The sequence below is a fragment of the Ursus maritimus genome, assembly GCF_017311325.1.
Source record: "Ursus maritimus isolate PB19 chromosome X unlocalized genomic scaffold, ASM1731132v1 scaffold_X1, whole genome shotgun sequence".
NCBI lineage: Eukaryota > Metazoa > Chordata > Mammalia > Carnivora > Ursidae > Ursus > Ursus maritimus.
In genome coordinates, this window is record NW_024423319.1 from 121734766 (window position 1) to 121748476 (window position 13711).

Genomic DNA, 13711 nt, shown 5'->3' on the forward strand with positions numbered 1-13711 from the left:
AAAAAAAAAAGAGTTCTTGTTAAGTGAATAACTTTAGCTTTTACAGAGGATATGATCAAAAGAAATTTAATACATCTTAAAGGATATCTTATTTCTACATGGAAAGAAGTTATAGAATCTTCATAGAGTTCTATGAGAATAAAATATACTTGCTATCTATAAAAAAGTGAAAAAAGAGAAAAAAATGAGAAAAAAAATAAGTAAAAAAACAAAAAAAAAAAAAAACCCACAAAAACAAAAAACTTTCCTAGGCTTTTATTCTTGACCTTCACAGGCACGCAGGGTTTAATGGTTTCTTGAGTTATTATTTTGCAATTTTGTTTTTGATTTTGCCTTAAGTAATGATAGAAGATATATATGGCTGGACACATATGTATAAACTTTTCAGCAGCATTTTTAATAATAAAATATCACAGTATTTTCTAATGCTTTGTGCAAATAATTAAGCGTCCGTTCTTTTGTTGTAGGTGGTCTATTTTATTGACTTTTTCTTTTCCGCCCTCCGACCGCCGTTTTCATTTTAAGAGCTCAGTGGTCCATCAGGTAAAAATGGACCCACTCTACTGGTGAGGGATGAAGGAAACCATGGATGATGCCTCTGATGTTTCCTGAATGTTTCTGAAATGCGATGCTGGGATCTATGACTTCTCCTACTGCCCGTCCGTTCTCCCGGTGCTGGGTTTGACATCGACGTAATCATGCCCTACAGCTTTCAAATAGCCTTCATGGAGTAAATCTGCAAGGGACAGAAATTCTGAGCAAATGTCAAGAGGCAGAAAACTGCCACCATGCCAGGGAGAGCAAATTTGCCAAGTCCTCACAGTGCATCTGGCCATCTCCTATCCACTTGACCGTTCGCGAGAGCCCCCAGGGAAGGCACCTGTGTGACCCCTTTTTTGAAGTGGAGGAAATTGAGAGTCAGACACTTTTAGCTGGTGGGTAGCAGAGCCTAGGTTCAGAGAGAGAGAGCATGCTTCCAAGTCCAGACTCCACCAAAAAGACAGCAGGAATTTCTACCCCACGTGCGTGCGTCGCATGACCAATTAGCCAATTGTCATATAAAGAGCCCCAGCAAATGCTGTGACTGTTTGCTGCACTTGAACTCTGAATAGTTTTACATATTGATTCAGGTCATTTGCTGAGTGGGAGGCCAACGGGATATATAGATTATATGTTATGTATATATAGTAATAATATTTTAATAATATATTTCATTATTAATGACATTAATAATTGAATAAAATACTTCATATTATATGTATTATAATATATAAATAAGAATATATAAGTATATTTTATATAAAATATGAAAATAGTGATTATATTATTTATGATATAATTTATAATTATGTAAAAGTAAAATATATAGTAATTTTATTATAATTTAAAGTACGGGAAACAAATTTATATATTCTATATAAATATATTTAATATACATTATAATATATATTTAATATACACATAAAATATACCATATAAATCTGTAATGTATATAGTTTATATAATATATAGTATATATTATAGTCCCTAATATATACTAGTATAATACATATAGTTTATATATATAGTTTAATATATATAGTTTATATAAATATATATAGTTTATATATATAATATAGTATATATTATAATATATTATCCATAATATATACTGTATATTATAATCCATGTATATAATTTAAATAAATATATAAATAAATTATATGAATTACAGATTATATAATAGTTATTTTATATATTTACATTATATATTATATATTATAGAAATATATTTTACGTAAATATATAAAATATTACATATTTTATGTAAATATATAAAAAGCATTTATTTTTATATATTTACATATCTTATATAGTTATATACATATTTCATGTATAGCATATATGTATATATTACATGTATTATACATGTGAATATATATTTTCAAACATACATATATGTATATATAATATAAATATATATTTAATGGAAATGCCATTTTCATGAATTCAAAATTGAAAAAAATTCAAGCAAAATAAAATTGAATCTTTAGTAAATGTTAGGTAGAGGAAAGTCACTGTTTTTTCCCAGCATTATATGCATTCCTGACCATTCCAACTTGGAAAGTGGTAAAAATGTGTGCATTCCCTCGTTCGACTGATTCACTCACCCGTTTATTCACCCAGCAAACCTTTAGGCAGCATGTCCATCGCCCCATCATGCTGGGGTTGGCATTAGAAATGAAAGGACACCCTCTTTCCACCCTAGAACTGGGCTTGGAGGACGGGGAAGTACAGGGATGGAGGGCAGTAGGCTTTGGAGTTGGTACCTACCGTTGCAGGAGGAGTCTAGACAGCCCCTTAACCCCATCTGCCAGGAGTGCCGAGCCTTCCCTGGGAAGCACCCCCAAATCCCGTGTCTCCAAATAGAGGGGGGAGTCCATGGGACTTAAAAGTGGTGCTGAGAGCTCGGGGAGGTCAGCTGTACACCTTCGAACTGAGAAGACGGGACGTTTGGGGAACCATAGCTTTGTGGTCAGAGCTGGAAAATACAAGGTGGTCTCTGGGAAAGGTGTGGGCAACAGCATCGAGCTCCTAAAATGCCCAAGTCACAAGACGTGCAGTTTGCACATGGTCCTGCATCCAAGCAGGAGGCAGTGAAAGATTGCCCAGACAGGGTGTGAACCTATGTGTCCTATTTAACAGCATCTCCCCACCACCCGCCGTTCCAGGGAATGTGCTGGATGTTGGGCTAGGGTGCTGATGCTGCTTCAGCAGGGGACGCTATGCGGGCTGGGGTCTCCCCACTTCTGCCCAGCACTCTCAAAGTGATGGACATCTTGCTGCTTCCCAACGATCCCCCAGCTACCAGAGCGCTCTCTCCCGCAGTAGCCGGGATGGTCACAATCAGGAGTTCCCCCTGGCGGGGGGTGGGGGTAGTGAGTGCTCAGTGGGAAGCCCCGGCAATGAGGAGCATCTTCTCGGGGGTGGTGAGGACAGGGACAGGACCAAGAGCCGTTTTACACCTGTGTGTTGCAGAACCGATAAAGCACAGTGGTCAGAGATGACCCGCGGCACGTTTGTCGTCCAGACTGAGCGGGTCACTTGCAGCAAAGGCAAGAAGGGTGAGCCATCTGGGTGAGGACCCCTCCTGGCATGGACAAGCATGTGCGCTTATCCTGAGCGGTTCGTTGGCGGGTCTGCAGGGAGCAAGAATTTGTTCTGGGTCGGTGGCTCTCAGGCTATTTGCAGGTTGATAACTTTCAGACGGGAAGGGAGAGGAGTAGAGCAGGTCAAGACGTGTCATCCGCAAAGAAACTGGAATAAAAGCAGATAGTGGGTTATTTTTAGCGGTGCCCACCATGACTGAGCCATGAACCATCAGACTGGCTCTCGAAGCGGTCAGATGGCAGGCCTCTTTTTGCGTTCTCAGAACTTCCTGAAAGTGGTCTCATCAGCTCCCCTCTTTTGGGCCACCTGATTAGGGGGAAAAAAAATTTCAACTCTAGACTCTGCGAAGGAAGCAAAAGCAATACGTTCTCTGCAAATTCTCATGACAGTATTTTAAGAAATGGATATATATAGGGAAAGGTCTCTTATGACTCTAAGTTTCCACAAAGTGACTATGCGCATACTTAGAAAACCTACAAATAATTGTGTTTTCTCAAGGCCAGGGCTTTAGGGAAAACGGGAAGCCTGCCTGCTTTTACAAATCTGGCCAAAGCACAGAAGCAGCCGGCTGGAAGGAACAGGTGGAATGCATTAAACCAAAGTCCTCACACCTGTTGTCGGAGGTCCGCGGTTCCTAACAGGAGTCACTTGAAGCTTCTGGGTATTGAGGAAAATGGCCGGGGTCTTCAGCCGGCAGAAGCTTTGGAAAGAAAACTCTTCTAAGCCCGTCCTTCCCAAGTCCTGCATGCAGGAGCCTAGAACTGAGTGCTTCTGTGGGTGTAGGAAGGAAATGGGGAGATACGTTTCTGGCACCCCAATATACAGCCCTGAAGATGTCTCTTAAAAAACTGGGAAATCAAATGACGCCTAATTACAAATATTGGAAACATTATCAAGCTTCAGGGGTAAGATCTATTTTGAGTGCTTATCTATTCTTTAATGTCCATGGTTAGTAGAGAAATCTAGGTCTCCTGTAGGAATTTTGGAAGAGAAGAAAAGACCATCATGTCTGCTTTGAGAAAACTGATAGCTTTATATTTTTGAACTCTTTTCACATACACATCCCCACATACACAGCCACCCCCACATACACAGACACACATTCTGATGCATGTACAGTTTTGTAGAGCGTTGCTTTATTTTTTTAAGAAAAACATAATTTATCAGTTTCACCTATTGTCTTACCATTTTAGGTTCCTTTTGTGTCATTAATGACTGGGATCTCATTTTGCTGAAATAATATTTTTAGACACGTGCCGTGGCTGCCTCTCACCTGAATGGATGAATACAGAACAGGACACTTGGCGTATTCAGGTAACGGAGATACACAAGGAAACAGTGTAAGTAATTTATAACCCGAGAAGGGAACACGACCTGTTGTCGATGTTTACGGTATGCATTATAAAACCCGTTTTTGAAAGAAGCCACATTTGAATGCTGAGAAAACACAGAGAAGTCTGTTGATAGCCAGGTGTGCTGGTGACCTAAGCATTGTGACCTCAGCACATGCATTGCGAACTAGGAGTTAGTATCATAACGCCTTGCACCCCAGTGCACTGAGCTGCTCCCTGGGCATGCAGGGGGAGCCCCACTTCCCAAATGTATGCAGCGTCTAAGACAGGGTGCATTATGTCACCAACCCCACGTGCCTGTTTCAGGAGCTCTTCCCCTGGAGAGGCATCCACACTCTGACGGAGGCCTGATCCCAGGAACTGGCATCGTCCCGATTAAAAAAAAAAAAAGAAAAAAGAAATTATCAGGACATCTGGTTGCCCTGGGCACCCGTTAGCCACATTTTTCTTATAGACCTAAGTGCAACTCAGCAAAACACACATTTTAACCTTTTCTTCCAAATCCCTTTGTAATTGCATATAAATGTCTCTGACATGCTAACAGAGAAGTAAGGCACGAACTAACATTTTAAGATGTGCGTCTCTGTTAATTTAGATACGATGTAATGTGGAGAGCTAAAGTTTTGTATTCTAAATGAATTATAGGGGCGACCAGGGAAAGTAGCAATCACATCCTGTCTGCAAAAAGTATGAGAAAGTATCTGAGTGTTGGGTGATATTTCTGTGTGCTAGAAAAACAGCAACATTCCTTTAAAAAAAATGAGCAGATGACAGTAATCTATGAAATGATCTGGAACTTCAGAATTATGCTATCCTTGTTGGTATTTAGTGCACAAAATTAGAGGAACGATGACCTTCAGTTGTTAAACCATGAAAATTAAACCCTACATTTACATTTTTCCTCTTTGGAGCTTTGAATGGTGGATTTCTGGGGAAAATAACATAGTAGAAATTGTATGCACTTTGGAGCCAAGATTCCCAGAACGTATGGATTCTTGTCACGGGTGTTTCCTCCAACAAACCATAAAATGCCTCATATTTAATTCTCTCATTTCCCATAACATGCTTTATTGCTCGCTACCGTTGAGAAAGATGTTGGACCGACATAATTCAGTATGTCTAGGAGTAAGCATCAGAAATCTGACTTTCATTATATGAGCCCACAATAGAATTAATATAAGCATGTATCACAGTGATCCCTTTAACAGACCAACAGTATAGTTTGAGCCTACGCTACCTTTATTCGTTGTAGATGGGGAGCCCTTGCTATGGGTCTATATGGTTGAAACGCTATCACCTGTCTCTGGATTGGGACAGCAGTTCGATTTCATGCGTATTTTGTTATTCTTCCTGTTTCCTTTCTTAGCAGAGGAGTGGATCACGCGTTCTCTGTGTGTGTATGTGTATGTTTGCTTTCTTAGCTTCCGAAACTTCCCTTCCCCTCATTTTTCCCCCGTTGGTACAGCCTATGCGTTGGTTGCTCAGTAAGGAAAGCTCAATGCCTGCACTATAGAGGAATAATGGGAACAGGAATAATCATGATGTTGACCCAGAGCAAGGAGAACCTCTCGCTGCAAAGACAGGAAACCCAGGACGGACGTGTTGGACATAGAGGTCAAAGACACTCTGTGACATTAGACGATGGTCATTGCACTAGCAACATGAGGTCAAATGCACAGTGACAGAGATTTGCAAAAATGGATATCCCAGAAGGAGAAGGAGGGATGAGGCAGAGAGAGGGAAGCCTATTCCCAATGAAGGGAGCATTCCTCATGAAACTTTCCCATTCTTCATGGAGGAACCCTTGTCTCACAGGTCCCTTCTCCTTGGAATAATGTCCAAAACCAAAGACAAACCTTGTTAGAAACACAATAGTTCTTCACAGCCCAAGCACTGTTTTTGGGTTCATAGATCCCACAACTGCTCCTTTCCCCCTAGGCTTTATCTCAGCTGTAGGGCACTGAGTGAAGCATCTGATGAGGAATACCATTGTGAGCTCACATGAAGGACATGAGAGAGGAAATTAGAAATAGGTGAACATCAGCGGTCCTTCGTGCCTCTGATTCACTCAGCACCCCTTCCTTTCAACCTCTTACAGAGATCTTTCTTGCTAAATCTTCCAAGTCCACAAAACCCAAACCTCCATCGTATTCTGTATTCTTCCTATCCTTCGTCTTCATCCCCAAACACATCCGATTCTTCCTTTTCTTTTGAACTGTGATACCAAAATCACCTCGGAAGTGAGTGTCCTATGAGACGTACTCATCCATGTGTCGCCAACCCTATTCTGTTGTATCCTACATTTTTAAAGATTCCTCCGTAAGACCCGGGTGCGTCGAAATGACAGGCACGCGAGGTCACTTCTGCCCCTTGTTCCTTACAATAGCAGTACAGTCTGGACTCCAGGGCACCCCCAGCCAGAAGGGTCAGATTGGAGACGGCCGTTCGTGTATTGGAAGGCACGGGTGTCCACAGCCCTCTGTAACGAAATGTGTCAAAGAGAAAGCATAATGCAGTTTGCGGTCAGGAGAAACACCTCCGAGATTTTAATGGGGGAAAAAAAATCATGTGTTTGTTCTAGTCTGTTGCAAAGACAATATGGTATTAAGAGTCAGTTGTTGGAATAATAGGAAATAATACTCTCTCTAAAAATACAGTTATGCAAAATGTCTCTTTTTAGTATGCATGTTTTCAGTCTGAAACCAGCTGCTAGCTTGTGCCTTGGTGTGGACAGTAGAGACAGTATGATCTTTCATGGGCAATGGGGGGAAAAAAAGAAAAAAAATACAGCTTCTCATTGGCGCCCTTATTTACGATTGAGCTATAGGTGGGAAATACAAAGATGAGGGGCATATTTGCTGTTTCTTGGTTGCCATAGAGGCTGATAGTGACTAGTGGTCTCACTGGACTTTTTAAAGATGTGATGATTGTAGGAGAATAATGACAGTGTTAAGATCCTGCACTTTCTCGCAGAAATATAAGTCAACAGTGGAGGACATTTTTTGTTTTTATCAATGTATGATCACAAGAGATACATCAATAAGCAAAAAAAAAGCCCTCTTTCTTTTGCAAAAAAGGAAATAAATCTACACTCAACTCACCGAGGGAATGACTTCTATCTTTATGCCAAGGAAGCTAATTAATTAACCTGCAAAGCATGGGTTTCAATAAGAGGGGAACACCCAGGAGCCATGACCACAATCGTGTGACCAAGTGTTTTTTTCCAGCTCTTACCGAATGAAGGTCAAGTGACCTCAGACCAGCCACTTAATTTCTATGCATTTATCTGCTAACCGGGCACAGTGTTAGACCTGCTTGCTCCCCTGGTCCAGTTAAAGACAAAGCAAAATTGCAGGTATGAGCATTTTTTATGAATTCCTGTACATCTCAAAGGCTCTTGGGTCCTGGGTTCTTAAATTTATTCCTAGACACTCTTTGAAGAAAGCGGTCACTCTCTCTTGCTGGCCTCTTAGCAACTCTGAGTATCAACGTGGCCTCGTGTGTTTTTCATTTTTCTCTACTCATTTGGCATCGTCATAGCTCGCCCACCGTCAGATCCCAGGGGGATACACGAGAAATGCAAGACCGTGTGTGTTGATCTCACTTTGGGGGAAGACAGCATGTGGGACACCTGAGGACACACCATAAGGGAAAGGGGAAAGTGCGAAGATTTAGGAAATCATACTGAACGACACATGGGGGAGGAGCTAAAGCAAAGAGAAAGTGGCATTTAGCGGGTGGGGGTGCCCCAGACACGATGGGTCTGGTGTTAAAAGAAGCAGGAGATGTCAGTGATGGAGAGAAACTGCTAGAATTGCGTCCCCATGATGACCACACACGTTCACCCAGATACAAGCCTTTCTGGGATTTTAAATCCTAATAATATCCTTCAGAGGGTAAAAAAGGGGGATAACATTAAAAAAATGTACAATTTTGGCAATTTCTCAAGATTTTTGTGGAACACAAAGTTATTGGAAATTTCCCTTAAATTTTTGATCAGTAGCAAGTCTTAATATATATTCATGTGTAGTGGTAAGTGTGTATATATATACACACTCACTACATATATGTATCCCCTAGTATTATACTGACTCTTAAATATAATATATAATTTTATTATTATATATATAATTTTATTTATATTATTTTATATATAATTATATAGAATTTTATTATGGCTATATATTTTTTATGTATAATTACATATTTTATTATATATAATTTTATTTATATTATTATTTTCTATAAATTATATAGGATTTTATTATGGCTACATATATTTTATATATAAAATCACATATATAAAATGTTATTATGGCTCTCTATATTGCATATATATATACGCAATACAAAATAGGAGAGGACTGCCAAGGTTTAACTCTTGACTCTTCTGTTTATTGACTTTCTGGCCTTGGGGTAAGTATTTAATTTCTTAGAATCTTAATTTCTTCATCTGTGAAACGGAAAAAATAATTGTACCTACCACTTGGAGTTGTTGAAGATTAAATGAGTTAATATATGTCAAGAACCAGCACCTAGCACATAGTAAGAACTATTCAGATGTTTTTCAAATAAACAAAACAAATATATTAATGATTGCTAAAAAATGACATATATATCATATAACAAATACTATGTATCATAATAGATACTCTGATATATACACTATTATATACATATATATGATATCTACTGTATATAATAACATAGTATATAGTGTGTCATATATACTGTATGTGTTACGTGCACATACACTTATACGTAGTGTATATATACGCACTTGTAACTAATCACTGATGGGGAGAAAAAAGGCCTCTAGGGCATAGAAACTCTTGTTTGGAAACAACAAGTGTATATTTTTTTCTGATTTACTCTTGTAAATGTTACACATAGTATTTGAACATACGTTTTTACTTTAACTGCTTGAATGATCTTAGGACAAGCACAATCTCTCTCCTTTATTTCAAAGGAATTTAAACCTACACAAATAAGATTAAAGAATATTCTTGGGACGTGTGGTTCCTGGGTTAGTATTAGCATCGGGCTGGACAACAGTGGCCTAAATCGGGGCGCGATGCCTCCATCGTTGACAGAACCAATACTGGGTTAGATAGGAGTGGGTATCCAATGTGGCCAATCTCTCCTTTTCACGTTCTTATGCTAGAAACATAAAAGCCATTACTTGCAAATGTAGCAAGGTTATAGCATTGAGGTCAACTTTCCCTGGTCCGGTTGAATATACATCTCTATCAGCTTTTGGAGGACAAACAGAGGCCAGCTCTGCTTCTTGCTTTAGAAAATATTTTTACTGGCTAAGAAAGCACACACACACACACACACACACACACAGACTGTATTATGTATGGCTAAGAAGGTGTGTGTGTTTGTAGTGTCTGCGAAACATACACTCCATATTTGCCATATGTTTCTATGTACACGTATAAATAAATGTCTATTATATATTTATAAGTACAGATAATATACTTGTGTGAATTTTACCATATGTGTGCATATACAGAGGTCTATGTGTATATATATGTGTTTTACTCATGCATTACAAATTCTTGCTATGACGTGGATCAGAGTGCTTTGCTATGGTGACCTTACGAGAAAATTAAACACCGACCGTGAACTCCATTCACCTCTTCTCTCACTGAGAGATGTTATTTTGTGAGAGGGGAGAGAACTCTCCTATCACCCTGGTTTCCATTTCCAGCTCCCACACTTAATGAGGACCTATCACTGAGAGAGTCTTCCTTTCTTCCTCATGTGATTTTTAGGGTCATGATACAACGATGCTGAAAATGACACAAATATCGATATAGTTAGGTGTTCCCATTTTTCTGTTGCCTGTATATTCCCCGTGAAAATCGGAACAACATATTTTCACAAGAGGATGAACACACCTGTGGGGTGTGCTGTGGACACATGTGAGCGTGAGCAGAGTAGCAATGTTTTGGGTTTTTTTTTTTTTAAGATTTTATTTATTTATTTGACAGAGAGAGGCAGCCAGCGAGAGAGGGAACACAAGCAGGGGGAGTGGGAGAGGAAGAAGCAGGCTCCCAGCAGAGGAGCCTGATGTGGGGCTCGATCCCAGGACTCTGGGATCACACCCTGAGCCAAAGGCAGACTCTTAACGACTGAGCCACCCAGGCGCCCCAAACATCTATACTCTTTTTTTTTTTTAAATAATACATATAATATATATTTATATATAAATTTTATATTTATATGTATATATTATTATATATTATATATATTATTATATGTATTTATATACATTATGTATTATCTTCTCCTCAATACATATATATAAATATATATATATATCCCAAATCTTACACTGGGAATTTATAGCATCTCAAACTAGAGAAATTTCCACTGCTTTCATGCAAGTTGGGGCTGGTAAAATTGGTTCTAGGAAAAGGTAATTATTTCAAAACGACGAGGAGAGGACCGTATACACAAATAGATTCTTCTCCCTATGAAGTGAATTATATGATATTAGACCCTCGACTGGGTCAAAGGAGTTTTGCATCAGATGTAACATCATGATTCATAAGAGCTCCAGTGCCCATTTTTCACTGGAAATTCCACTTGAAATTCTATTTTACCATGAAATGTATTTGATGGCACCACTAAAATAATTCTGTACTGTGTTAGGATATCGTCACACTGGTGATCCTTTAGGACACGTTATTTTTACAGCTCAGGAGCCTTGACGTCGTGAAGTGCTAAATGATTTGTACCAAAAGCTCATTCAGAAAATTGGTCTATTCAGGGAATATTTATTTCGTGGTTTTTATGTGCCTGATTTCCTGCTAGCTCCTGGGATGCACTTGGTTTCCAAGGGAAGAGCTGACATTTTAGCTCAGAAAATAAACAATAGAAACAAGGGGAAAGAACTGCCTTTTTTCTTTTTTTATGGTACAAGATATATGGTGACAAAGTAAAGCAGGTGTGTGGGGGGCATACTTGGACAAGAACTGTGCAGGAGCACATGACAGTCTGGTTGGGAACTGAATGCCAACAGAAGGATGGGAAGAAGCCCATCTTTAGGGTCAGGGAGGAGGAAGGTATCTAGACAGAAGGGGAGTCATTAGGAGGTGGACCTTTATAAGAATAGAAAGAAGTCCTGAGTGATGGGGATGGGCAGGAGGTGAGGACAGAAGGAAGTCCTGAGCGATGTGGGTGGGCAGGAGGTGAGGACAGAAGGAAGTCCTGAGCGATGGGGTTGGGCAGGAGGTGAGGACAGTAGGAAGTCCTGAGTGATGGAGATGGGCAGGAGGTGAGGACAGAACGAAGTCCTGAGTGATGGGGATGGGAAGGAGGTGAGGACAGGAGGAAGTCCTGAGTGATGTGGTTGCGCAGGGAGAATGTAGGTTAAAAGGTGATGACATAGGTGTGCACAGACGCCCAATCTATGACCTCGCAGTCCTGGGGAGAGATTGATAGATTCATGTAAACTGGCTGAGAAGCTGCTGGTTCCGGCAGAATAGTGACAGGGGCCATGCATCTGCAGAGCTCAGCCAAGCTCTGCAGAGGTTGGAGCTGCCCTGGGGCAGGGGGGAGGGATGGGGGGGCGTGTGTGCAGGTGCAGGCAGGGTGGACAGCTATGTGGGGAGACAGCAACGCTAGCTCCTCAAACACGAGTTTGGTTGTGTTCCCTCCTCTTGGATTCTTGAGAAGAATATGACAAGACTGGCATTAATTCTTTACATGTTTGCTGGATTTCACCACTGAGTCATCTGGTCTTGAGCTTTTCTCTCTTGGGAGGTTTTTCATTATGGATCCATCCTGTTTACCATTGTTGGTCTGTGGAGATTTTTTTTATCTTTTCGTGATGAAGGCTTGGTAGGTTTGGGTGCTTCTAGGAACTTATTAATTCCTTGTAGGTGATCTGACCCTTTTCCAGACCGTTGTTCACAGGAGTATATGATGACCGTGTTGATTTCTGTGGTATCTCTTTTAATATCCCCTTGTTAATTTCTTACTGTATTTTTTTAAACAACCGTTAGTCTCACTGATTTTTTTTTTCTATTCTTTATTCTCTATTTCACTGATTTCTGCTCTAATCTTTGTTACTCCTTCCTTGGCAAACTTTGGCCTTCGTTGGTTCTTCTTTTCCTAGTTCCTTGAAGGATGAACTTAATTTGTTTCTGAGAGACATTTCTTCTGTTTTATCGGAGGCACTGACCACTATAAATGGCCCTCAAAGTACTGGTTTTGCTGCATCTCATAAGTGGTATGTGGTATTTTTGTTTTCATACATCTCAAGATAGTTTCTAATTTCCCTCCTGATTTCTTCTTTGACCCACTGGTTGTTTGGATGGGCTAGACGGGTGATGGGGATTAAGGACGGCACTTGCTGGGATGAGCACTGGTAGAATCACTAAATTCTACTCTGAAACCAATATTACACTATAGGTTAACTAACTAGAATTTAAATAAAAACTTGAAACAAAAAAATAAGTAAAAGTAGTGTTTAATTTCCACCTATTTGTGAAATGCTACCTATAATTTTTTTAAATAACAATTGGACTGAAGTATAATCCACAAAGCATTAAAATTCACCCTTTAAATGTACCATTTAGCATAGCTTAGTGTGTCCACGGTGTTGTGCAACCATCGTTACTATTCAATCCTGTAATGCTTTTATCACCCCAAAGAAAACTCCGTACCATTAGCAGTCATCCCAATCCCTCCCTGCCCTCAGCCCCTGGACATCATGAATCTGCTCGCCGTCTCTATAGATTCGCTTATTTTAGACATTTCGTATCAGTGGAATCATCCAATAAGTGGCCTTTTGTGTCTGACTTCTTTCACTTGGCATAACATGATCAAGGTCCGTCCACGTTTTAGCAAGTATTCGGACTTAATTCCTTTTGGTTACTGAATAATATTCCACTATATAGCTATAGTGCATTTGGTTCCTGTAGTCATCAGTCGAAGGACATTGAGGAGGTGCCCCATTTTACATTTTTTAGGAATCTACATTTACATTTTAGGAATCTACCAGGAGAGTATCAGAATTCCAACTCTGAGCTACGTCCTCTTTCGTACTTAACAACTTAACTTTCCATTTTCCCCCCCAATTTTAGCCACTCTGCTGTGGTATCTCACTGACGCTTTGATTTTTATTTCTCTAATGACTAACGATGTTGAGCATCTTTTTATGTGCTTTGTAGCGATTTATACCTCTTCTTTGG